At 34.8% G+C, this 25,029-nt stretch overlaps 1 protein-coding gene and 1 long non-coding RNA gene across 4 annotated transcripts in view; one reads left to right on the top strand and one right to left on the bottom strand.

The window, feature by feature from the left end:
- SEMA3A (semaphorin 3A) overlaps positions 1-25,029 on the top strand; it is a 472,351-nt gene that overhangs the window by 400,695 nt on the left and 46,627 nt on the right. The gene's annotated exons all lie outside the window — the stretch shown is intronic.
- Positions 2,744-25,029, bottom strand: part of LOC141373846 (uncharacterized) — a 31,883-nt gene continuing 9,597 nt past the window's right edge. The window contains exon 3 of the long non-coding RNA XR_012380192.1: positions 2,744-2,880. This is a non-coding gene — a long non-coding RNA (uncharacterized lncRNA). The remainder of the gene's footprint in view (positions 2,881-25,029) is intronic.

Genomic DNA, 25,029 nt, shown 5'->3' with positions numbered 1-25,029 from the left:
CCTTCAGCTCAGGCCATGATCCCAGGGTCCTGGGATCGAGCCCTGCATTGGGCTCCCTGCTCGGCAGGAAGCCTGCTTCTCCCTCTCCCTCTGCCCCTGCTTGCGTTCCCTCTCTCGCTGTGTCTCTCTCTGTCAAATAAGTAAATAAAATCTTAAAAAACAAAAAGATAAAACAATTCAGTTGATGTTAACTGGCTTTATAATGTTATGTATGAATTTTAAGGAATGGAACAATAAGATACCTAAATATGTCAGGTCACTAAAAATGTAGTAGAGTGCACAATCTCTCACTTAACAGCCACATGTTTCTAGGAAAGCAATGAAAGTGGCTGAAAGACAAGAATAAAATGACGATGTGGAGTGATGATGACATATGCCCTTAGACTGAGTATGTACATACAGGATTTCTTACACAGACCTAATGATGTCTGTACATTTTGATGGAAGTAACCTACCACTCCTTTGCTTCCAAAAAAAAAAAAAAAAGGTATTTCTTAAACTTAATCACACTGTTACTTACACATGAAAGAGAGGCATTATAATGCTCTAAACTTCATATATCAACTAAATATAAATTACAAAATGTTATCCAGAAAAAGGCTCTTTAAAATGTTTTCCCAATAATATTAATAAGGAGAATTTAAGTATGTTTAGATGCCCTTTAAAAGAACATCTTCAAGGGGCTCCTGGATGGTGCATTCAGTTAAGTGTTCAACTCTTGGTTTTGGCTCAGGTCGTGATCTCAGAGTTCTGAGATCGAGTCCTGCAACCAGCTCCACACTCAGCGTGGAGTCTGCTTGAGATTCTCTTCCTCCTTCTCCTTCCCCTTCTGCCCCTCCCCACCCCCCCACCCTCCCTCACTTCTCTCTCTCTCCTCACTCTCTAAAATAAATAAAATCTTAAAAAAGAGAGCATTTTCAAGTTATAATTGTTTATGTCACTATATACGCAAACTAGATTTAAGAAACTAGACAAGAAAAAATCAAAGCCCCTTCACCTCCCACCCCTACCTCCTACATTCTGCTCTCATCATTCTCTCAGTTTCCTATAGCACTTTTGGATCATCACATAAATTCTGTATGTTAAGCTGTATACCACTTTCCATGTGGTACTATATATATAGATAGATAGATAGATTCAAAAATAAAGATACACACTTGAAAACTAATTGCAATTCATTAGTAATAATTTATAAATTAATATAACTTTTATTTAATAGAAATGTAGTTTCTAGTATTTTGCTCAATGATTTGCTATATTATAACTGTTTTTGGATTTAATGTAAGCTGACAATGTAAGGGACCCATCAAAAATGTGTCTCTTCAATATGTTTATAAATTTGTCTAATTTCACATAAATCTCTTTTGCTCATTTAATTGCTAATAAAAAAGATACCAGGGTTTCACTTTCAAAGAGACTACCCCACTTATACATTTATAAAATCCTAACATGAGTGTATATGGGAAATAGGTGACAGCAGATTTAGCTTTCCCTTTGGGATCCACATGCCTTTTCCATTTAGTATACAATAGGATTAAGTTACAGCCAGTATAGAATAGGTTTTCAGTTTATACCTTATCTTATGACCCACTTATAATTTAGTGAACTTGTAGTATCTGTGATCCTGAAAGTAAATAATGCCAAGACTGGTATCCAACTGATAACTGCCACTTAATTGCTTAATATCCATAGAGTCAGTTGTTTATCAAATATGTTTTCTAAACACATTTAAGAATAAATGAACAAGTTGTACAAATGTTTTGCAGGACAAAAGCAATCTTGTAAGTCACATGAAAATAAATGAATTTTGAAGATAGGCAACAGTAACACATGGATTATCATCAAACGTCACTCATTTGGGGGTGAATTAAAGGGAAAGAAACTAGTTATACTGAAAATTCATATTATAGGATTTGGACTTACAGGGCTAAGCTGAACTGACAAGGTATAGGACACCTTTCATCAATTACTTTCATGTGTTTTCAGTAATCATATTAAATATTTTGATTGAGGAGAAATTATTGAAGTAGTGGGATAATGCTGTTTGCCATAAGAAAACTAATGACTGCCCTTCCTGTTATGTCATTGCTGTTGATTTCCTTTAAGTAAAAGGAGAAAAATCACATTCCTTCATAGTTACCAAGGTAAATATAGCCAACTCTGATCAGCCAATCAGTGCCCAAATGAAGAAAATTATAGTGAGATTGCCTTTGAAAGACCTTGAGATAATTGTATGTTAATGAATCATAAAATGTGAACTAATTTTCCATATTTTATCCAAGCTGAAACTATTTTTATTTCCTTCCTTCTTCATTAATTTCTGACTGAGAGCAATTGAAAAGACTGGCTGGAACTAGGAACATGGTAGCATGAAATAGAAAAATAATGGCAGACTGTTAACAGGTCCAGCTTTGATGCTGTGCAGTGCAGAAGTCATTGGGTAGTGATACAGCAAAGACAGCACCCAAGGAGGTAGCCATGTTATGAAGATTTACAGAATCTTTACTAAAATTTATTAGCCCTTTAATTTTGTCACCTTGATTTTGTAAAAATGTGTTGTGACTCCACTTAGCAGTACTGCCTGTAAGCCACTCATGAATTCCCAAACTCTTCATCCTTGCAAGGATCATAGTTATTAATGGTTGTTACTAGTATGTTCATAAAGAATGTTCTGGTAATAGCAAAATGAAACTTCTAATAAACTTTTTAAAATTTTATTTTATTTTATTATGTTAATCAGCATACGTTACGATTTTGGTTTTTGATGTAGTGTTCCATGATTCATTGTTTGCCTGTAACACCCAGTGCTCCGTTCAGTACATGCCCTCTTTAATTAAAAAAACGTTTTTTTCAAAAACAAATCTGTCCACTGGATAGAGCCTGCAAAGAAAGCGAAAGGGGAAGGAGAAATAAAGGGAAAAAAGAGAAATTCCTAATGGTAAATAATAACTTCCTGATTAGGTCTGTCTCCATCCCTCAACCATAAGAAACAACATCTATCACGCTAATAAAGTTTATAATACACAAACCAAAATAGAAATACCCCTGAAACTATACCATAAAATCTTTCCAACAAAGGTCTGTCCCTGAAGTTTGCAATGTAAGTTAGATGTGATACATACTAAAGAATTTTTTTCATAGTTCTAAGCATTGCAAAATGTTAGTAGAATGTATAGTAATCCCTGAAAATACTCAGATTGCCATTTTATTTCTTAATATATGTTGATCAGCAAAAACAATTAAGATACTATGTAATATGATAAAGGTAAAATAGCTACATTTCAATGGGAAGTTAAGAGATCACTTTTAGGCAGAGATTAAACCAATTTAATAGCTGTTTATTTTTACAAAATAAAATGTATTTTCTGTTTTTAATGAGTATTTTTAGTCTCCCCAAGTCTAGTCCCTTTTCATCTCAGTGAACAGTATTTCCATTTCTCTGTACGTAACTCAAGTTCATCACTCATCCCAGTTACTGACATACAATGCTATTCTCTCCTTCTCCCCTGCAGTTCTATTCTAAATCCTCCTAGATTAACGATAATAGCACAGTGAATAGCTAGCTACCAACATATTACTCTGGGTAACTTCCATTTTCTGCATGCATTAAGCACTCTCTAGGTACCAAGAGCTGTTATAAGAAACAGAGCTGAGTAAGAGCAATCCCTGCCCTCCAGGGTAATACTTACAGAACTTTTTATAAGTGCAAAACCCTAAAAATGGGATCAGATGCATGTATTTCCAAGATGTCTTAATATTATAAAACCATTGTTTAAAGGGAGGAAGTACTATCCATTTTTCTTTCAAGGAAACAGAAATTTTTTATTCAGTTGATTTTCAGACTTTCATTCAGTATCAAAGCCACTGACTGAGGCTTTCACTATGAAATGATAGCCACATATAACAATTTATGAGGGAGGCTATCTTTTGTCCGTACACCTACCATCTTCTCTTAGAGACTGTGTGTATAAGAGAGTTCCAACAAATTAAGAAATTGGAAACCCTTTTAAGTTTTAAGGAAAAAGAATACAAATCTGTTGGAATCAGAAAAAAAACTGTAGATAATATGACATAGGTTTTAATAATATGTTATTTTTAATGTCAGTTATTCCTAATTATAAAGACATACAGATGGCCAACAGACACATGAAAAGACGCTCAGTATCACTAATCACCAGGGAATTATAAGTCAAAACTACAGCGAGATACCTCCTCACACCTGTCAGAATGGTTAAAATCAACAACACGAGAAACAACAGGTGTTGGTGAGGATGTGGAGAAAGGGGAACCCTCTTACACTGTTGGTGGGTATGCAAACTGGTGCAGCCACTCTGGAAAATAGTAGGAGTTGCCTCCAAAACTTAAAAATAGAACTACCATATGATCCAGCATAAGTACTATTAGGTATTTGCCCAAAGAATACAAAAATACTAATTCAAAGGGCTAGATGTACCCCCAATGTTTATAGCAGCATTATCTATAGTAGCCAAATTATGGAACCAGCCCAAGTGTCCATCAACTGATGAATGGATTAGGAAGGTGGGGGTATATATATATTTCTTGTTATGTGGTCTAAGAAATATATTCTAATAATATGTAATTATATAGGACTCAGAATATTGTTCAGATAATGGTTTCTATGTATTTTTTAATAGTTATTTCATTTGAAATTGGAGGTACACCAGAAAGTAGAACTAATTTCAATTGAATCCATATTAAAGACATTAGAAACCATTTCTTACTGCTACTAAAATAAAATGGCTAACTCTGTACTTATTAAAAAATAAGTTGGAAGTTCTTGATTAGGTATCTGTAGAAACAACTTTATATTAGTACTCAAAATACGTAATCATTCTTTAAGCAGAAACAACTAGAAAGAGTTGCAAAAACAAAAAACAAAAAAGGTAAGAATAGTGTTAATAGAGTACCTGCACTGAACAAAAAGTGAAAATTGATTTAAGCATCAGAAGCAATTTTAAATTGGATCCACCACACTGTAGATGCTGTGACATTGTTATTACACTGAATATTAAAAAGTTTTAATAATAAGGCAATAATTTGAAAAATTGATGTCCTTACATAAGGAAATAATTGAAATAATCTTGAACAGTTAAAATCCTGTACTTGCATAGTAATTTATGCTTTTCACAGTGCTTCCTGTAAGACTACTTCATCCTCCTCAAAACCCTGTGAAATAGAAAACTGCAAGTAATAAAATTTAAGCAACTTACAAGAGGATAGTAGTAACCTGCTGTTGAGACTAGACCCATGTCTTCTGAACTCTCAGCTCTGTTCTCTGACATGTTCATTATAGTATTTACCATTTTAAACTTTGTGTATTTCTGTTCTTTGCTAAAGATTTTACACACAGGAGATGTTTATCAAGTTAGAGACTGGGAAAATACAGGCGCATCCATTTTTAAAAAGCAAAGATTTGCCAGGGTTAAAGGATTTTATCCTGTAATGGTTCATAGAATGAATTGTTATTTATGCATAGCTTTAATCACTGAAGTCTTGTTGGTATATACTTTAGTTGCTAAGAGTTTGGCCCTTGGACAAGCCAGCATATACATCTCTGCGAGCTCGTTAGAAAAGCAAAATCTCAGAGCCTACCCAGACCCTCTGAATCAGAATCTGCCCTCTATCAAGATCCTACATTAAAATTTGAGAAGGACTAGACTAAAACATATTACAAAATATATTACATCTTTGACTGTTAAAGAGACAGACATAATGGTTTTCTTCCAGTCTACCTGGCTAGACTATTTTACATCTCAGCTTAAATTGACAGCACACAAGAATGTGTATGTGTGCTTGTGTGTATTCTTTGGTTAGATTAAATTACTGCTCCTGATGTGGTCTAATCTAAATTCTCCAATTCCTCTAATCAGCCTTCTGAAATTAGTGGCTTTTGCTTCCATTTAAACTGGGGAGATATAAGTACTAGACACATATGTCCTTTGAACAGGTTGGCTGGAATTTCAAGCACCAATCACTGATAAGAACTTTATGCAAGGGTAGTAGGACCTACCTTACCCTGCTTGAATCCATTCTGCTGAGACAGTATCCGATTAATGCAACTGGTAGCACGTTTACCATAGCCCATAAAATCTCCCACAACTACATGTCTTGCTAAATGTTGAGAATTAAAAAAAAAATTGTGGTAGAGGTGGTGACTTTTAGGGTTCAGTGAAGCCCCAAATAGTTAAAAAAAAAACTTGTTTTCAAAACAGTTATTATAAATGAACTGTCTTTCACTACAGCTGGACTAGTACTAATAACATTTTATTTTAAATAATAAAACAGATTGGTAAATAGCAACATAGAATTTAAAACATGTGATAACTATTATTTTCCTCTAAATATCTTTTTGTCAAAGATCCAGTAAATAAAAATTGGGTAGATTTTTAGTGCAAAGAAACAATAAAACCCAAATACAAAACCAAAAATTATACATTTATGTTATAGCTTTAAATTTTGTATTGCAACCTAAAATGTTAAATTATAGGGGTGTGGTATGATTTTATATATATATATATATATATATATATATGTAGTGTGTGTATATATATTTGATTTTGTATATTACATATATTTATGTATATAAATATATGATTTTATCATAAAATATGATCTTAGATATAATAGAACCCTTCTGATTAAAAAACAACTTTCCAAATTTCATATAAATATAACTAACAACTTTTTCACTGTTTAGTTCACATAGATGCATCCTAAAAACAAAACTAAAAATAAGGGAAGTTGTTTTGTTAAAATAACAATAATTGTTTGTTTTCAATACAGTGTGATTAGGAAAGTACAAAAAAAATAGTAACTAATGTAAAATTTGAATTTTTTTTCTTAAGGGATAAGATCCTGCAAATTAAACAGGATGCATAATAAGAGTTGTTTTCTGCAAATTCTAATTACTTTGAAATTATGCTATAAATTATCTTCTTTTCTGCCTTGAATTTCCTTTCCTATATAATTAAACATTTTCAAGAATCAAAACTATTATTGTCTCTTAAGAACAAAAGCCATAGAAACTGCTAATTATATCACAGTTGAACATGTTTTTCTTCTTTGAAGAGATCCTGAATTTCCAGATTTTTGAGAACACTGACCAGAGTATGATAGAAATGCTGAAGGTCTGCTAGTGTTGCAATCAGGATAATTAGTTTCTATCTATAATAGCATTCATGTTATTAAAATGTTGCCAAGGTCTGTATCAAGTAAAAATTGACCTAAATCTTCTCTGGTCCCTAAATCATTATTTTATTTTAAGAATCAGGCCACATTCTTACAGAATTTTTCTTTTCCCTAGACCCCCAGGGCCTAATCAGAGGCAACTCACAGGAAACGCCCCCTGTCAATGACGTCCTTGAGTGAGGGCTCGAATTATTACCATATCCCAGGAAATGGGCAGATATCAAAAAGGACATTTTCCCATTTCACTTATAAAATTGACTTTATTTCAAAGAGTAAAAAAGTTTTGTGAGATCACATATTGAGAAATTTTTTGACAAAGTAAATTTTATGATTATATGAAAATTGGCTTTTTTCTGAATAAAACTGTTACTGAATTCATAAATTCCAGTTTTGCCATCTGTAGATTCTGAAGTACTTTTCAGTGAAAAAAAAAAGCAGAAATTTTGTTTACACCTAAGTTTTAAGATAGTTTAATTGAAAAAACTTAAATTGGTATTATATATTTGTTTCTGTTTTTACATTAGTGGGTTTGTTTGTTTGTTTTGGACCAAAATTTCAATCTGTCAGTTTAACTTTGGATCATGTATAAAAATGTGTGTGAGAAAGTTATATGAAACCTTTAAGAAATGTCTCAGAACGTGGACAAAGATAAAAAGGTTTTCAAGGCATTCAAGTCGTATGGTGCCTATGGTATTGCTAATAACAACATTGGACAAAAAGGAAAACTAGAAACAAAAACATTATGACTCTCCAAATACTCCAAATAAATGTATGAAATCAATTCTAGTATTACAAGGATGATTTAATAATAGGAAATCTTTTAAATCATTACCTTAATATTTTATTTTATTTTATTAAGATTTTATTTATTTATTTGACAGAGAGAGCGAGAGCAGGAACACAAGCAGGGGGAGTGGGAGAGGGAGAAGCAGGCTTCCCGCGGAGCAGGGAGCCCGACTCGGGGCTCCATCCCAGGACCCTGGGATCATGACCTGAGCTGAAGGCAGACGCTTAATGACTGAGCCACCCAGGTGCCCCGACCTTAATATTTTAAAAATAGGATATATGCTTTATCTTGTTTAATGTTGAAAGATAAGGTAAATCAAATGACTTTTTCTGATTAATTAAAATATGTTAGCTCGGAGTAAAAGAAAATGTTCTTAATGTAATAAGAAAAAGTTGGATCCCAATTAAAGTTCTTAATGCACAGAAACTATTAATTTAGGTAATAAGGTTGTTATAATTATTTTTTAATAATAAACTCTATTTTTTAGAGCAGTTTTAGTTAGGTTTGAAGCAAACTTAAGTGAGAGGTACAGAGATTCCCATGTAACCCTACTCCCACACATGCATAGCTTCCCTCATTATCTACATCCCCCTATCAGAGTGATACATTTGTTACAGTTGGAAAACCTACACATTATAACCTATACATCATTATCTCCCAAAGTCCATAGTTTACATTAGGGTTCGCTCTTCATGTTATCCATTCTGTGGATTTGGAAAAGTGTATATAATGACATGCATCCACCGTTCTAGTGCCATACAGAGAAGTTTCACTAATTTAAAAATCCTCTGTGCTCAGCCTGTTTGTTCTCCCTACTCCCTAAACTCCTGGCAATGTCCCCTCTTCTTACTGTCCCCATAGTTTTGTTCTTTCCAAAATGTCAAGTAGTTGGAAACATACAGTATGTAACATTTTTAGATTGGCTTCTTTTGCTTACTAATATGCATTTAAGTTTCCTCTGTGTCTTTTAATGGCTTTATAACTTTGAATAATATTATGTTGTCTGGATGCAAAATAGTTTATCCACTCACCTACTGAAGCACATCTTCGTGGCTACCAACTTTTGGCAATTTTGAATAAAACTGCTATAAACATCTATGTGGAGGATTTTGTGTGGATATAACTTTTCAGTTCCTGTGGGTCAACCAAGGAGCGTGATTACTAGGCCATATGGTAACATTATGTTTAGTTTTGTAAAAACAACAACAACAAAAACCACACTAAATTATCTTCCAAAGTGGCTGTACCATTTGGACTTCCCACCAGCATTGAATGGGAGAGTTCCTGTCGCTCCATATCCTCACCAGTGTTTGACATTGTCAGCATTATGGATTTTGACCATTCCAATAGGTGTATACTGGTATCTTGTTTTAATTTGTAGTTTCCTAATGACATGATGTGGAGCATCCCCCCAGGCACCCCAAAATGCATCTTTAAAGTATATAGTTTTTCTTATTTCAAATGTTACCAATGAGTGAGCTAAGACTATGGATTGGAGAAAGAGTTGAAAGGAGATACTGTTATGTTTTTCTTTCTTCTCAGAGGGACGTAAATCATACCTGTACTATATCTCTTTGGTGTGGTGACTTTTTTTTAGTTTCTTGCTTAAGCACTGAAACTTCTAAAAAATAAATCACCCACACATAAATGCACTTGTTTCATCTCATTTAATAAAGCAGAGTAAGCACACTGTCTAAAAAATTTGATGAACTTTCTGGCAAAGAGAAGAAAATGTGCTCTAATTTAGAATGAGGTGAGTCAGGAATTCCATTTCTTGAACCATTACCAATTTTCTCTTTAAGAGAAAGTTTTAGTGTGAAGTCATTCAGTAAGATCATATAAATTCTTTGTTATCATGGAGCACTGACTTCTCTAAATAGAAAGTCCTGTTTTCTTTGGATGTAGAAAATGAAAGTTTGCTGCCTTGGTTTTCTTCATCTAAGTTTGAAATTTATTTTTATTTTGTAGTATGTGCAAAATATTGTAATTACTTTATGACCATGGACTTCATTGATAACATGATTTTGTATTTAGAGAGCAGAGTTTATATCATGCATATTCCATTTAATTTCATGTTGAAATCTCCTCAAATGAAAAAATACTAAAGGACAATTGTCTTTTTTTTCCAAACCTTTTTAATTTTATAGAATTTTATTGGGAGGGGCACCTGGGTGGCTCAGTTGGTTAAGCGACTGCCTTCGGCCCAGGTCATGATCCTGGAGTCCCAGGATCGAGTCCCACATTGGGCTCCCTGCTCATCAGGGAGTCTGTTTCTCCCTCTGACCCTCTTCCCTCTCGTGCTCTCTATCTCTCATTCTCTTTCTCAAATAAATAAATAAAATCTTTAAAAAAAAAAAGAATTTTATTGGGAAAAATTCTGTATTAAGTCCTTGCTGTCTTTAAATGTAATGAAAATTAATATCCAGATTATTACCTGCAAGAACATGTATATTGTGTGTGTGTGGTGGGTGTATGCATGTGTGTAGCCATTATGAGGTAATAAAAAAAATACTGGAGATTATTTCCTCTGTGAATTTCCATCTGATCTTCTCAAAATACAAATGATCTAATCTAATCATAAGTAGTTTATACTTAACATAATTCAAAGACATAATAAATGTAAATGTTCAAAGGACAGTTTATGATGATGGATGAGTGCATTCATGGTATGAATTTATTTAGGATCTAATACAAGGAAGCATCTATAAATATTGCAACTTCCTGCAGTTAAGAGGGACTAAATAGTAAAAAATTATGGAAATGCCTAAAAACATTATAGTTTAGGTAACTAGATTAAATCTTAAAGACATCAAAATATTTCTAATTCATATTTAACATGATAAAACACAGACCTCTAAACCACTGTACATAGTGTACTTGTAAATAACAAGACATCATATGCAACTCCCAAAATCTGCAGTGGAAAAGGTCACTATAATATATAGTGAAAAAGATGCATGATTATATCATTCCCACATTGAAATATTGAACAATTGCTTGTTTTATAATCCATCAATAAAAAAGACCACATATTTACAAGATAAGGGGGTGGAAACAGATCATATTTTGATAGATAATTAACAAATCATTAAATAATAATAAAAAATAGGAGCATCTGGGTGGCTCAGTCAGTTGAACATATGACTCTTGGTTTCAGCTTAGATCTTGCTCTCAGGGTCATGAGATGGAGCCCTGAATCTGGCTCTGTGCTTAGGCAAGGGGTGGGGGTCGGTGGGGAGGGGGTCTGCTTGAGATTCTCTCCCTCTCCCTTTGTCCCTCCCCCCACTCATACGCACATTCAAGGTGCTTTCTCTCTCTAAAATAAATCTTTCAAAATCAATAAATAAGAAAATAGTCATATGAACTGATATATCTATTTAGTAAAATTAGATTACTATTTCAGTCACTCCTTAAAAACTACTTTGTACTAAGTATTATGTTCCTGTAATCTGAGAAATTCAGAAAAACAATTAATTGTAAGATACATGATAAATCAATCAGCAAAAAAGAAAAAAAGGCACAAAATATATTTTCCTAAAAACACATACATACACACACACACACACACACACACACACAAATATTACTAATTTACTTTCCAAATATAATTCTACAACATGTGGATAATCATATTATAAAAATGTTCCTCTTTGAATAGATGAGGTTAAAGACCATAAGATTTAAGTAAAAAGAACATACATGCTGTCCAGATATAGAAAACTAACCATACATTGAAGATTTTACTATACCAAATTTACATCTCACAAAAATCTAAGTTATGCTTGGAGCTCAAGCTCAGCTATATTTGAATTTCTTGATTTTGCTGCAGTGTGAGTTTAAGACTGATCTGTAAAAATAAGTATTAGTGTAAAAAAAAGTAAACTATTTTATTCACCATCCATAACAATTATTTAATTATTTTTTTTTTTTACTTACATGTACCTAAGTTAGGGAAAAAATACTACTTTTTAAAAGCTTTCAGGAGGCAGAGAAGTATTTTTTCAATTATTTTTCTATGAAAAATTTCAAATACAAGAAATTGGGATAATTAACAGTATATAGTTCTGGTCGTTGTTCTCCACCTAGATTCTGCAAATTTTCAATTTATAATTTATTACATATCTATCTATCCATCTATTCCTCTTCATCCATCAGCCATCTTTTTTTTATGAATTCAAAGTAGATTACAGACATCAGAACACCTTTCTTATATGATTAACAATGATATGTGTTCAATATTTGTTTATGGATATTTTCTATTCAGATAAAATTTACATACGATGAAGTACACTAATCTTAAGTGTACTATTCACTGACAATATGACATGATAAATGTCTGCAACCCAAATGCCTATCAAGGTATGGAACACTCCAGAAAGTTTTCTCATGTGCTTTCCCAGTGAGTCCCCCATACCCTTGCCCCCAGAGGAACCCACTGTGCTGAATTTTCCACAGTAGATTATTCTAGAATAAAATAGAATAGAAATTCCTATAAATGAATTTATACAATATGTACTCTCTTATTGTAATATTTTTGAAGTCCATCATGTCACTACATGTATCAGTAATTTGTTCTTTTTTATTTCTGAGTAGTATTTAATTGTATGGATATGCCACACTGTGTTATTTGTTTTCCTAGTGATAGGCACCTGGGCTTAATGAAGCTGCTATAAACATTCTTGTTCAAATCTTGCTGTGGACATACGCTTTCATTTCTCTCAATTAAATAACTGGCAATGGAATGGCTAAATCATAGGGTAGGTATATATTTGGTTTAAAAAAAAAAAAAGCCATACCATTTTACACTCCTACCAAAAACTGTATAAAGGAGGATGTTAAATAATTGATTGGTGTAAACAATTGGTGAAGTCACTCTTGGCATTATGTGAAAGAAACAATTGTAGGAAGGTGAGACTGGTAACAAGAAACTCAAAAAACTATTTAAAGGGTGGAAAAAAATTAAGGGCCTAAATTAAGACATGAAGGATAGAGATAGATATTAGAGAGGTTTAAGAGAGAGAGAAATAAAACTTGATGATTGATAAAATATCAATGTAGAGGAAGAAGTCAAGACTAATCCCAGGCTTCTGTGTTGAGTGACTCCAACAAATAAGGTAGCGTTGAGGAAGATGAGGTTCTAGGAGGAGCAAGTGTGGAAATGGTGGCGATGGTTATTTTGAAGAACTAAATAGTCAATGCTAGTAAAGTTCATCAAAAGTCAGCCAAAAATTGTCACACACAGAAGAATATCTATGAATTGGGGAGTCAAATTGATTAAGATAACCAAAACCAATTTTACGGCAAAGGGTAAGAGGCAGTAACCATTGAGTGGTATATTTATGAGTATTTCTTTTTCTTTTTCATATTCTTTCATTTAACAGATAAAATAACATTTAATTATCTTATAGTGGTTATACACAACTATATATTCTTTCTTAAACTTAATGTAATTAAAAACAACAATAATTTAACTGTTGCAAAGGTGATGAGTATGCTCCAGGGTATAAATTAATTTGTTGACACAGAACACAAGGAAAGACCTGTAAATATCACAGCACACCAAGTTCCGTGTGGCTATGAGGATGGCTATTCAAGTCCCAGCACTGAGAGTAAAACTTCCTTTGGAATCTTTTAAACCATGTCTTTATCTAAGTCAGTATAGAGAATAATGTCACTGCTGCTCTTCTTAGTTTCTGACTCATTTTGGTCCTCTTCATTTGGCTATCTGATGTGAAAAAAAGCAGCTCTTGATTTGCTCTTTGTTTTTGCCCTGCAGCTTCCACTCCTGTTTTTTGTTTTGTTTTTTTTTTTAAAGGGATTGTTTTTTGTTGACTTCAATGATATGTTTTTTTTCTGGTGAACAGCACATGACTAAACAGTGAAGCTAAGGTAACCAACCATGGGATAACAAAAGGACAGTCATATTTTACAGTAGCGTGTTGTGTCTTAACTCTGTTAGGTCATTTGGTCTTTATAACATCTCCATATTCTCCATATTCTTACCTTAGGATGACAGCTTGAGACACAGATAAGTCAAATAATTTGCCCACAGTCACACAGTAAGTAGCAGAACTGAGGTGAATACTGAACAGCCCCTTAACTGCTGTACGGTTTGACTGCCATCCTCCATGTGAAGGCAGTTTACCAAGTGTAAGACAGTTATATAAATAGAATAGTGTTCAGTTGAAATCAAGATAGCAAGTATCTTAAAGTGTAATCTACTATCCTATGAGGGGATTTGAAGATGAATGACAAAATCCTGTCTAAAAAGAACTTAGTGAAGAAAGATGGTGTATCACTGTGAGGAATAATCTAGAGCAGGTGGGAAGCTGTAACTACACTAACTGAAATTTAAACAAAATATTATGGAAACCCACAAGACAAATTTCTACCTGAAGAACTTAAAGTATTTTTGGAAGGTATTGAAAAAGGTGTTGAAAAATTGGCATGATTCCTCATAGAGAATTCACATAAGTGAAGTCATTTAAGATGAAAGTTCTGGAAATCCAGAGTAGTGAGATAGAAAGGTACAGGGGAAAATGCAGTGGCGGCTGATCCTAGAATTATATATGGGGGATAGGTAGCAAAGACCTGAATGCCTTATTTTGCGAGAGAGAGAGAGAGAGAGAGAGAGAGAGAGAGAGAGAGAGAAAGGAGAGGGAGAGAGAGAATCCTAAGCAGGCTCCATGCTCAGTGCAGAGCCGATTTGGGGCTCCATCTCTGAGATCATGACCTGATCCAAAATCACGAGTAAGACACTTAGCTGACTAAGCCACCCAGGTGCCCCTATCTTGAATGCCTTTTAAAGGAGTCTAAATTTAATTGTTTAGCTAATAAACAACCATCAATAAAATTGAGCATATGAAGTGTCAATTGGGAAGAATGATTTGAAGCAGGAGGGTCTTTTAAGAAGACAGAGCAATACTTTAGGAGAGAGATGAGAGAACTTAAATTAGGACAAAAGTAAGGGGAAAAAATACAGTCAAAAATGTATTAGGGATAGAATTGATCAGAAAAGCCGACCTGGTAGATACAGGAGATGAAACCGAAAAGTTAAAAATGGAAAAACATTTTCTCTTTGACTGCAGGATTGAATAAGGGCAACTAAAAGGTAATTAACTTGGTTTGACATACAGAGGTGGAGGCACCTCACTCCGCAGTGATGTTTGTGATCACTGCATGGGTTTCTTCTTCTAGGCCCAGTATCCCAAAGTCTTTCCACATCCTCTTCATTAATTTAGTTTCAGTTAAGAAAACTTGTGGAGTTTTTTTGGTTATGACCACTTAGTTTAAATAGCCTTATTTTGTGGTGGTAAAGAGCTGCAAGGTTTTCCACCAATTTTTTATCGATGTTAAATGCTGATCTCTTTATTGATAGTAAACAACCAAATAGTGTATATGCAGCTTAGAAACATATTGCAAAATACATAGGTGTTAAATACTTGTGGTGACGTGATAAGGTAGGAAGAACTCAGCTCTTGTTCATGTCCTGGCCTTCCCAGTAACTAGTATGCACTTTGGGCATTTGCTGGGTCTTAACGTCAGTGTTTCTTTCTGGGACGGGTGTGGATCAGAATAATGTATAAAAAGCATAAGGAAGGGCACAGTAAATGGTACTAATATCTTCCCTTACCATCCGTGCTCATCTTCCATTCTAACCACCCCTCCTGTATATCCCCATGTGACTCATCTTGAACCATTCTTTGGGTTAAACTACCCCAAGGGCTGTTCATAGTTTCCCAGCCAGCTAAGCATCAAAAGTTTTTCCAGGCCTGTTCCTTGGCAGCTAGAGGTTTTTCTATTCTACAGCCAAAAATGATATATCCATTCTGCTTAAGTTGTTAGCGAAGAATGTGAGATGACCTTAGGCTGCATTCTCTGCATTCCCAATGTGCTGGAAGTTCCCATTCACAGTCTTTTCATTCTTTGGGGCTTCCCCCCCCCCCCTTTATGTTGCAGCAAAGCTGAAAGGGGAAGAAACCAGTCACTATGACCGCCACCCGGGTGAGTTGGCTGTCATCTGGTGATGAGTTTTCCCTATCAACAATTGCCCTGCTAGCTAGCTTGTAAGTATTTTGTAGTCTGAGGCTGTGACATTGGAACTATTTTTTTAAATTGTAAAAATACAGTTTTAAAATTTACATGATTTACAATTTGCCTTTGTTCTTCTCAGTGCTCTTTAATAGGCTTATAGCTCCTTTATCAGCTGGCTTCTGATTCAACTTGCTTTCATTAGCAATCTAAGTTTCTATTACCATTAACATTTAAACATGTATTTGTAGAGGATATTTCACAAAGTTTTATAAATGGTGTTATAAAATAATAGCAGCTAGCAACTTTGAAAGCCTATGATACACTGACATAGATAAGTGGGTAGGTAGGTAGAAAGAAATAGAACATCGATTCATCTATCGATACGTAGACAGACAAACGTACAGATGTAGATATATTCTCTAATGTAATTCTCCCAGCACCCCTCGAGATGGGTGCTTTTTGACATATAAGGAAACTGAGGCTAGTTGACATTAATTTTTGAAAGTTAGATATCTAGTGGTTATGAGAAGCCAGATTTCTACCCAGTTTTATTTGAGTCCTATCATAGAATAGTTTTTTTTTAATATTTTATTTATTTGAGGGTGTGTGTGCATGTGTGTGTGTGCATGCAAGCCTGTGCATGAGCTGGGGGGAGGGGCAAAGGGAGAAAGAGAATCTCAAGCAGACTCCATGCTGAGCGCAGAGCCCATGTGGGGCTTGATTTCATGACCCTGAGATCATGACCTGAGCTGAAATCAATAGTCCATTGCTTAGCAGACTAAGCCACGCAGGTGTCCCCGGATAGTTTTTATATATGCAGTGAAGGGAGAATTTGTTTCTTTTTATACTGGTAATTGAATGTATGTTTAGCAAGGATTTTCCTTCATGAATGGTCAGAATGTCAGTGGAGCTGCCTTTCAGATATGAAGAAAATAAAAGTATGTATGTATATTTTGTAAACTATATCGATTTTTAAACCTTCCTTTTCCTCTCATAGATGGTGTCACAGTTGATTCAGAGGGGAGGAGGGGTAATTTGGGTTGTTTTCCTGCAGTGGGTTTATGCTCCTATTCTGCTCTGGAACTTTCTATCACACTTAACAAGAGGCCTGTTTCATGGTGTGAAACTAGTCCTTGGGGCACCTGTATAAGAGAGTTTGTAAGCATTTATTCCATCCTCCATCCAAATGAACTATGTATAATTTATGTCCTAAAAAGCCAATATCTGTTCTAACTTAGACACCCAAAAATCTCAATTAATCATCCTGTTAATTCATTTTCAAAAAAAAAAAAACATATATTTCTACAATTTTAGTTGTGTGTTCTTATTCTCTGGTGGCTTTTTGGTGGAAAGGATAGGTCCAGCCAAAGGCTGGTCAAAATGTTTCTGTACCAGAGATTTAGATTGAGCCTAATGCTGAGAGCCCCAAAATGTGTTCATTATTCAAATAAGCTCAAGCTGCCAAATGAATCATAAAGGCAGCCGGGCGTCCTGTGCCAAGGTGTCATTTTCATTAAGTGTGAGATTGCACCTGAAGGACAGTTTAATTTGCAGGTGCTAAAAATATTTCGACAGAGTGATACTGTTACAAGTGGCAGGTGGTGCCCAAACGTGAATTTTGCAAGAAATGCCATCTGTAGGATGAGGTGTGGAAGAATGTCAAGGGGGTGGTAAAGGAGATAAAGGGGGGAAGGAAAAGAGAGGTGTATTTACCTAGCGTTTATTGCTATTGTCATGACTAAAGATTCTGTGCTTCACATGATAGCATTGGCCCAAGATGAGTACATATGATTATTTGTTCAGCTTCTATCGTGTGCTCAGGGCATTGCAGAAGTACCACAGTACCTGTAAAGACAAAGTTTCTTCCCCAAAGGCATACCACTTAAACTACCCAGATGAGAGAATCCTTTCTAACTCTATTTACCTTCCATAGTGTTTACATTGCAGTTTCGTGCTGGCAAGATTAATGCACTTTGATCCTGCTTAAATGGATTTTGCCACTTTCTTTTGATGTTCAGCTTTTAGTACACATCCACATAGATTCCCTGCTTCATACTGTAAGAAATATTTTCAATTGTACAAGCTCAAAGATTTTGTTAAATCATTGTCTCTTGTGATTTTGTGAACTTTGCAGAGTAGAAAACATTGAAATGTGGAAAGCTGTCTAGGGACATTATAATTGTTTACATTATTAAAAGATCTGTATATGTGTGTCTGTTAGTTCAGTGAACTTGGCCACATTGAAATCAGGAACTTGTACCTACAGACTAGAAATAGACATTCTCTACTTTAATGGGATACAGAACACAGACTTAAAAAGCAAAAGTAACTAGTGGGTTTGAGTTTCTCATTTCTGCCTGCCATTTGATGATAGTAACTAGAAGTAGAAAAGCTTCCTTTGTGAATACCATGAACTTTCTTTGGTTCTCAAGGAGAACTAATAAAGTAGGTCAGTATGAATGAATTTGGGTAAAAGTTTTCCATGGGGAGCTTTTGATGACAAGGCAAGTTATTGAATTGCTTGTAGCTTTTCAGGACAGTGGTAATCTATGACCTCCTACATATGCATTGTTTTTAGCTTCATAAAATGGAGAGGCATATTTTCTGTTATTTTAACCCTTTTGGTAGAATCTAGTTTTGAAAAATTGCAAACATCATTAATTTTTCTGTGCTAACACAAAAGGATGTGATCACAAACAGAAAAGTTTCTCCCATGTTAAAAGAACATTCTGAAATTTCAGAAGAACATTTTGAAAACCTGCTATTGTGTAATAACTCTTAGAAATAGTTACAATTTAAAGAAGCATGTCTGAACATTTCTTTAACTGGGAACCTACACATTGTTGGGTTGGGGCTACGATGAGTTCTGTTCTTCCCAATAGCTTTAACAAACTGTCAAAAACGAAGAAAATGTCACTCTTTCTTCTAAAACACACACACATACACACTTACATAGTTTAGGAAATTCATGTATTAATCTATTCACTCATTTAGGAACCATGTTCTGTTTCAGAAATTATGCTTAGCCTGGAAGAAATAATTAGGAAAAAATAGGGAGATCAGCTCACAAGAAGAGAGAGGAAAGAAAACAAGTGATTAAAGTAGAGATTTCTGGATTCTAATTGAGGAATATGCACCAGGTGCCAGGGAATGGTTTGTGTGTTAAAAGGCGATAGACAGTACAAGATGATTTGGAAAAGGTGAGGCCAGAGGCGGGGAAAACAGAATGAAAAGTGACTGCCAGGAGAGAAGAGATAAGAGCCTACATTTGCGTAGTTGTAGTGAGACAGATTCAGAATGCTTAGGGAAATACTTTGTTATATATAGAAGCTGAAAGCAAGGGAGGGAGAGATAGAGGACAAATGCCTGTCATAACAAATGTGAAAAGGAAGATAATAGAAAAAGAATTAAATGTTATAAAAGAGATAAAAAGCAAACTTCCTTTCATGTTACGTGAACTAAATGCCTATGAAGAGAGTAGATTGGGGGAGCACTGGGTGTTATGCACAAACAATGAATCATGGAACACTACATCAAAAACTAATGATGTAATGTATGGTGATTAACATAACATGATAAAAATAAATAAATAGGAAAAAAGATAGTAGACTGGGTGTTTTCTTGAATGATAAGCAGATTCACTAAGGTATGAAAGAGGGAAACGGTGGTCAGTTCTGCTAGAAATATAAGTCAGAGTTAGTTTGTGGATACCACTGATTGCCCTTAGTTTGTTTTTCGTATTAGAGACACTGCAAATAGTGTAATTGACAAAGATTTCCCATTTTCCTCTTATTCTAGAAGGCTTGGAGCCAAAACTGTGGGCCATCTCAAATATGTGTGTTGGTAAACGTAGCATCTACGTTTAGAGTAGTTACTGGCTCCTAGTAACATTGGCCTACTGTCCTTTCAGCTTGCCACATCTTAGCTTATGCTACTTTGTCATATCCCATGACACCTAAAATCTGTTCTGGAAATTATGTGGTATAAATGCATTAGTCTTTTTTTTTTCTTTCTGTAGCACTGTATGGATGGCTTAGAAGAAATAGATAATACGTGTAGAAGACCAATTAGATGATTCCAAAACTGTAACTGTAAAGTAAAAAAACATGAATCATACAAGCAACATTAAGACTATAAAACAGGGAAAGAAGTGGCAATAATAGCAGGAATAAGTTTGATAATAAACTGGGAGGGCAAAACAGAAGTCCTGCAGGAAGTGGAAGCAATTTAAGATAAAATAATATTTTATATGTGGGTGTTGATGTTGACATTAGCCAAAATAGAAAGGTAGGAGCAGAAGCAGTTCTAAAAGAAAAGTGGCTAAGTTCCTTGCTAGTTGTGGTGAATTAAAATGGCAGTGAGGTACTTATGTAGCAAATTTGAGCCAGAAGTTTAAAATGCAGACTTGGATCTCGAGGAAAATAAAGGCTGATATAGTTTGAAGATACCTGAAGCTCTAAAAGTAAATCAATTCCCAAAGAAAAAATTCTAAAAATGTAACAAAATTAAGAATGTTGAAATAGTGGAAGAAACACTAGGAGATGACTTCATTTATAGGAGTGGAGGGCAAAGGAAGGGTGCTCAAAAAGAGGAATTTAGGAAGCATCTATATTTGGGGTTTTAGGAAAAAGGTAAGGGAAGTCATAGAGGAAATAGTGAAGGCTAGATAATGAACAATTAGGGTTCAAAGTCGTAGAAGCCACATACCAGAGAAACAATGAAAACTTTAGGAAGAGCATGAAGATTCTATTGTGCCAGTGGCTGAAGACAACCAAAAGAGGATGAGCGTCCAATTCTGTTTGTTGATTTGATGGTTTCTGTTGATTATCAGTAGAACGCTCTCAGTAGTGAAATGCCAAAAGCCAGATAGTAAAGAGTTGTGAAGTGATTGGTAAAGAGGGCAGGGAGTATGGGCACTCTCTCAAGTCCCAGGGCTTGGTGGGTGCAAGAAAAACAATAAATGCTACAGCATAGAGTGGCAATGGAAGTTTTTTGTTTTCTTTTGTTAGGGTAAAAAGATTTTAAAAATAAATATTTGACACAGAACCACTAAAAAGGGAAAGACTGAGAATCCCAAGAAGAATCGACTTCTTCCCTTCATTTTGCAACTCCCCAGTTGCTAGATTTCTTCCTGTTTTCATCACTTGTCTCGTTGCATTAGATTCTGTCTTCTTTTCTCTTTGTACTCTATAGCCTACTGTCAATTTAAAATAACTTCAACTCCAGTCCCCATTTCTTTCCTGAACTTTTGTATTCCTTGGCCTGTGGGACAAATTCACAAGCATCTCACTTTAAAAGATGCATGAAACCGAGCTCATCTTCCTTCCCCGCTCTCATATCTATCCTTTCTCAGGTGTTCCTATCACGGTAAATGATTCCTATCCAACCAACTTTTAAATCAGGCATTTCTTTAATATTTCCATGATTTTTCTCACTACTCCCTACATTCAACATCTCCTCAATGAACGCAATCCATCGATTCCGCTTTCACATAACCCTTGCATACGACACCTTTTCTGTCATACTGGTTCAAATCACTATCACTTCTCACCAGCCTCCAGAGTGGTTTCATGCCTTCTTTCTTGCCTCGCTATATGTTTTTTCTGTAGCAGTCACAGTGATCTTAAAATAGGAATCTGATAATGTTACTACTAAGTTTAAAATACTTCAGTGGTTTCGCTCATAGCCATTAGGACAATACGCTCCTGAACAACACTTCCTTCTTATTCTGGCCTCTGCTTAACTTTCTGTCCTCATCTTTGACCACCTGTCTCTTCATTGACTGCTCTCTGTGTGCACAACCTTGTGGTTTCTCTGACCTTGCACGTGTTCCTTCTACCTGGGACCGTCTTGGTTATTTTTCATGTCTTGGGTTACAGGTCATATCTTCTGAGAAAAACTTCTCCTACTTCCTTTAAGGCAAGATAAATTTTCCTATTTCCAACTGCATTTTTTTCAAACTCTTTCTTTTGTTCTTTTTGTGCATTTTAATAATCACTTTAGTTGTTGGTATTCCTTTACAGGCAGAAAACATTTCATCATAATATCAGCTAATGTTCCACAATCCAGAGCGTAGAGTACGCATCCAGGAAAGATTTCATGGGTGAAAATATAGATGGTGCGCGATTGCATGAAGAATAGAGGTTATTGGAGCAGTATTCTGTGCTCCAATTCTATTGGATTGAGAGCAAATAGAGAGAGGCCTTAGACTTAGAAATGAGGAGAGATCATTTTTCCACAGAAAGAAAGAAAAGAAAAATTGGGGGTCGGGGTGAAGAAAGGAAAAAGAGAGAGTTCTCATTAAATGGTTTTGGTTCTATCTGTATAGCAAGTAAGTCCCTCTTTGGAGAGTGAAGAGAGAGATGGTGCATTAGTTGACTTGAAGACAATCAGAATGATTTTAAAGAGTTGCTTTTAATAAATCTCTAGTAAGCCACTAAGAGTAAATAAAATAATTCCTTAGCAACACTAGGATTCTTGGTTAGGATAAATAGCCTGAGTTAATGAATAGCACATCCATTTACTATGATTATATGATTTTCATCATCCTTGCTTAGGTGTAGGAACACAGGGGGGAAAGTTCTGGGGTTTTGTAAGGCAGGTGCAGTAGAGGTTCAGGAGGCCGAGAGGTTTGAGGATAACAGAGAAAGCCATTAGAATGATTGATTAGAAGTTTTGGATTGGATAAGAATTCACCAGAGAGGAGAGGAATAGACCGAGAAATTAGGAGGAATGGTAAGAGGACAAAATGTACTAAGGAAGGGGAAAGTGAAATTTGAGGGACTGAAGAGGTAGAAAACGTATAGTGAGAAGAGTTTTTGACCCTAGAGAAGATTTTCTAAATTTGAAATAGTAGAATGAATCCTTTTAAATTTTTGAAAGAGATTAACTAGAGACCTATTTTATTTTGAAATAGGAACGAATGTTTTTCCAAGTAGAGAACAAATCCTCAAGTTCTTAAGACAAATTTCATTAGATTGACATTGTTTTCCTTTGATATTCTTTTTTTATTATAATAAATTTCTCTTTTTTTCTATGTATAATTTATGTTTTGGCTGTTTCTGAAGCTTTGTCAAGCTTAATTCACCTACGAAGTCTTCCATGCCTATAGTATCGGATATTGAAGGAGAGACTATGATCGGCAGGCCCTTTCAACAATGAATGTGCTTGATAACTTGATTGAATTATTTCTCACTAGAGTCCCCACTTGTGAAATGATAATTTTCTTCACATATTTTAGAGAGGGAAACATGATGTTTGATAATTCTGTCATGTCCAGACACCAGGCTAAGAGAATATCTGTACATGTCAACTATTGTTTGCTTTCTTGTCATTTTTGTGCTTCTCATATGACTTTTGCTAGATTATAACTTTCTGAGAACAAGGGATATATATTATTCATTTTCTTTTCTACAGTGTCTTGTGTGTATTTGTGAGAAAATAAAATAGCTGGATTTAATTTCTTGAAAGTCTTTTAAGTTATGCAAGTATTAGTGTGAACAGCTACACTAATTTGGGAGGTAATATTAGACGAACTTCTCCTTCATTGCTCTAGTTTTAAAGAAGAAGAATGTATGATTTTTTATTCTAGTTCTATAGCTGAAGTATAATGAGATCTCCAAATTTAGCATGGGATTAAGCCTTCCTTTCACTATTATAATAATGACATAATATATTACATTTGTTAACATTTTAGAAAGTTGTTTCACGTGCATTATTTAAGTTTAAAATATTTGTTTTGATCTGAACTATTTATGATAGACAAAATGAATAGAATCCAATTTGAAATAACTCAGTTTGAAATAAACCCAGTGGGAAAATTAGTCATCTCAGATCTGAGAGGTAAAAGCCTTGCCGAAAGGTCACAAAAGTTGCAAGTGACTGAACTGAATTCTTTGACATGTAATGGTTCGTGTTGTATACGTGCAAACACAAACACACACACAACGCTGCACTTCTAGGAGCCTAATTTCATCAGCGAGGTATGAATTCTTTTATTTGTAACATACCAGTTCCTACCATGTCACATTATTCTGCTCATCATTCCTCGTAAGACACAAGCACATATATGCAAACATATTTATGTATATGAACAAGTAGAAATTTATGAAGAAAAACAAGCTTTGCAACAATTATTCAGATTAAAGTAGTGTATTATTTTATGTATCTTATAAAAGTGAGTCCAGCTTTTAAGTTGTTTCCCCGCTCTATGCCACTGGCACACTGAACTTTAAATATGAATAGGTAATAAATCGTGTGTTTTACCTTACTTACAGAGTCTGTATAATTTGCCCGAGTAGGATAGTGGAGTGCAGCCCGAAGGGCATAGTCCCAGAGCAAATGTTAGGAGAAAGTTACAAGCATAGTACATGTGATAACGATGATTATACACAGGTGTAAAGATTAGGACTAAATAACATGGATAAAGCTAGTTTCAGGGTTCTGACCCGTTCCCTGGTATCTCAGGTATGGTACTGACCTATGTGTGCATATTTCATTCCTAACTTAATAACTTAATACACCATGGGAGTAAAGGTAGATTATTGTAAGAATTTAAATACCTGCAATGTCCTAAGTGCTTTCAGCGAGATGAACTCAGCTTCTTAGTATACTACATCTTCAAGCCAGTGAAGCTGTCACGTTCTTTTATATGTTTGTATGACTCACAACCACATCAACCCAGGTATTTACAAAGTTTTGTTTTTTAAATGAGGCTCTGAACATTGCTACTAGACCTTCTGCATAATCTAGCCAATCTTGTGGTTTTTCTTTTTTCTCTCTTTCCCTCCTTGCACAGATATTCTCTGAATGACCACTGTGTTTTGACCTTTAGGACCATAACAACAAACAAAACGTGCCAAGTCCTTGTTCTCTTGGAATTTATATTCCACTGGAGTGGGGAGAGAGACAGACAATAAATAAGATTAGAGAGAAAGAACGATCAAGAAATCACAGGTGTTTAATAATGTTAGGAAGAAAAATAATGCATGAAAATTAAT

Source organism: Callorhinus ursinus, unplaced genomic scaffold (genome assembly GCF_003265705.2).
Source record: "Callorhinus ursinus isolate GAN/ISIS: 27379988/994484 unplaced genomic scaffold, GSC_fseal_2.0 scaffold12, whole genome shotgun sequence".
Classification (NCBI taxonomy): Eukaryota; Metazoa; Chordata; class Mammalia; order Carnivora; family Otariidae; genus Callorhinus; species Callorhinus ursinus.
This window is presented reverse-complemented; position numbering and strand designations above follow the sequence as displayed.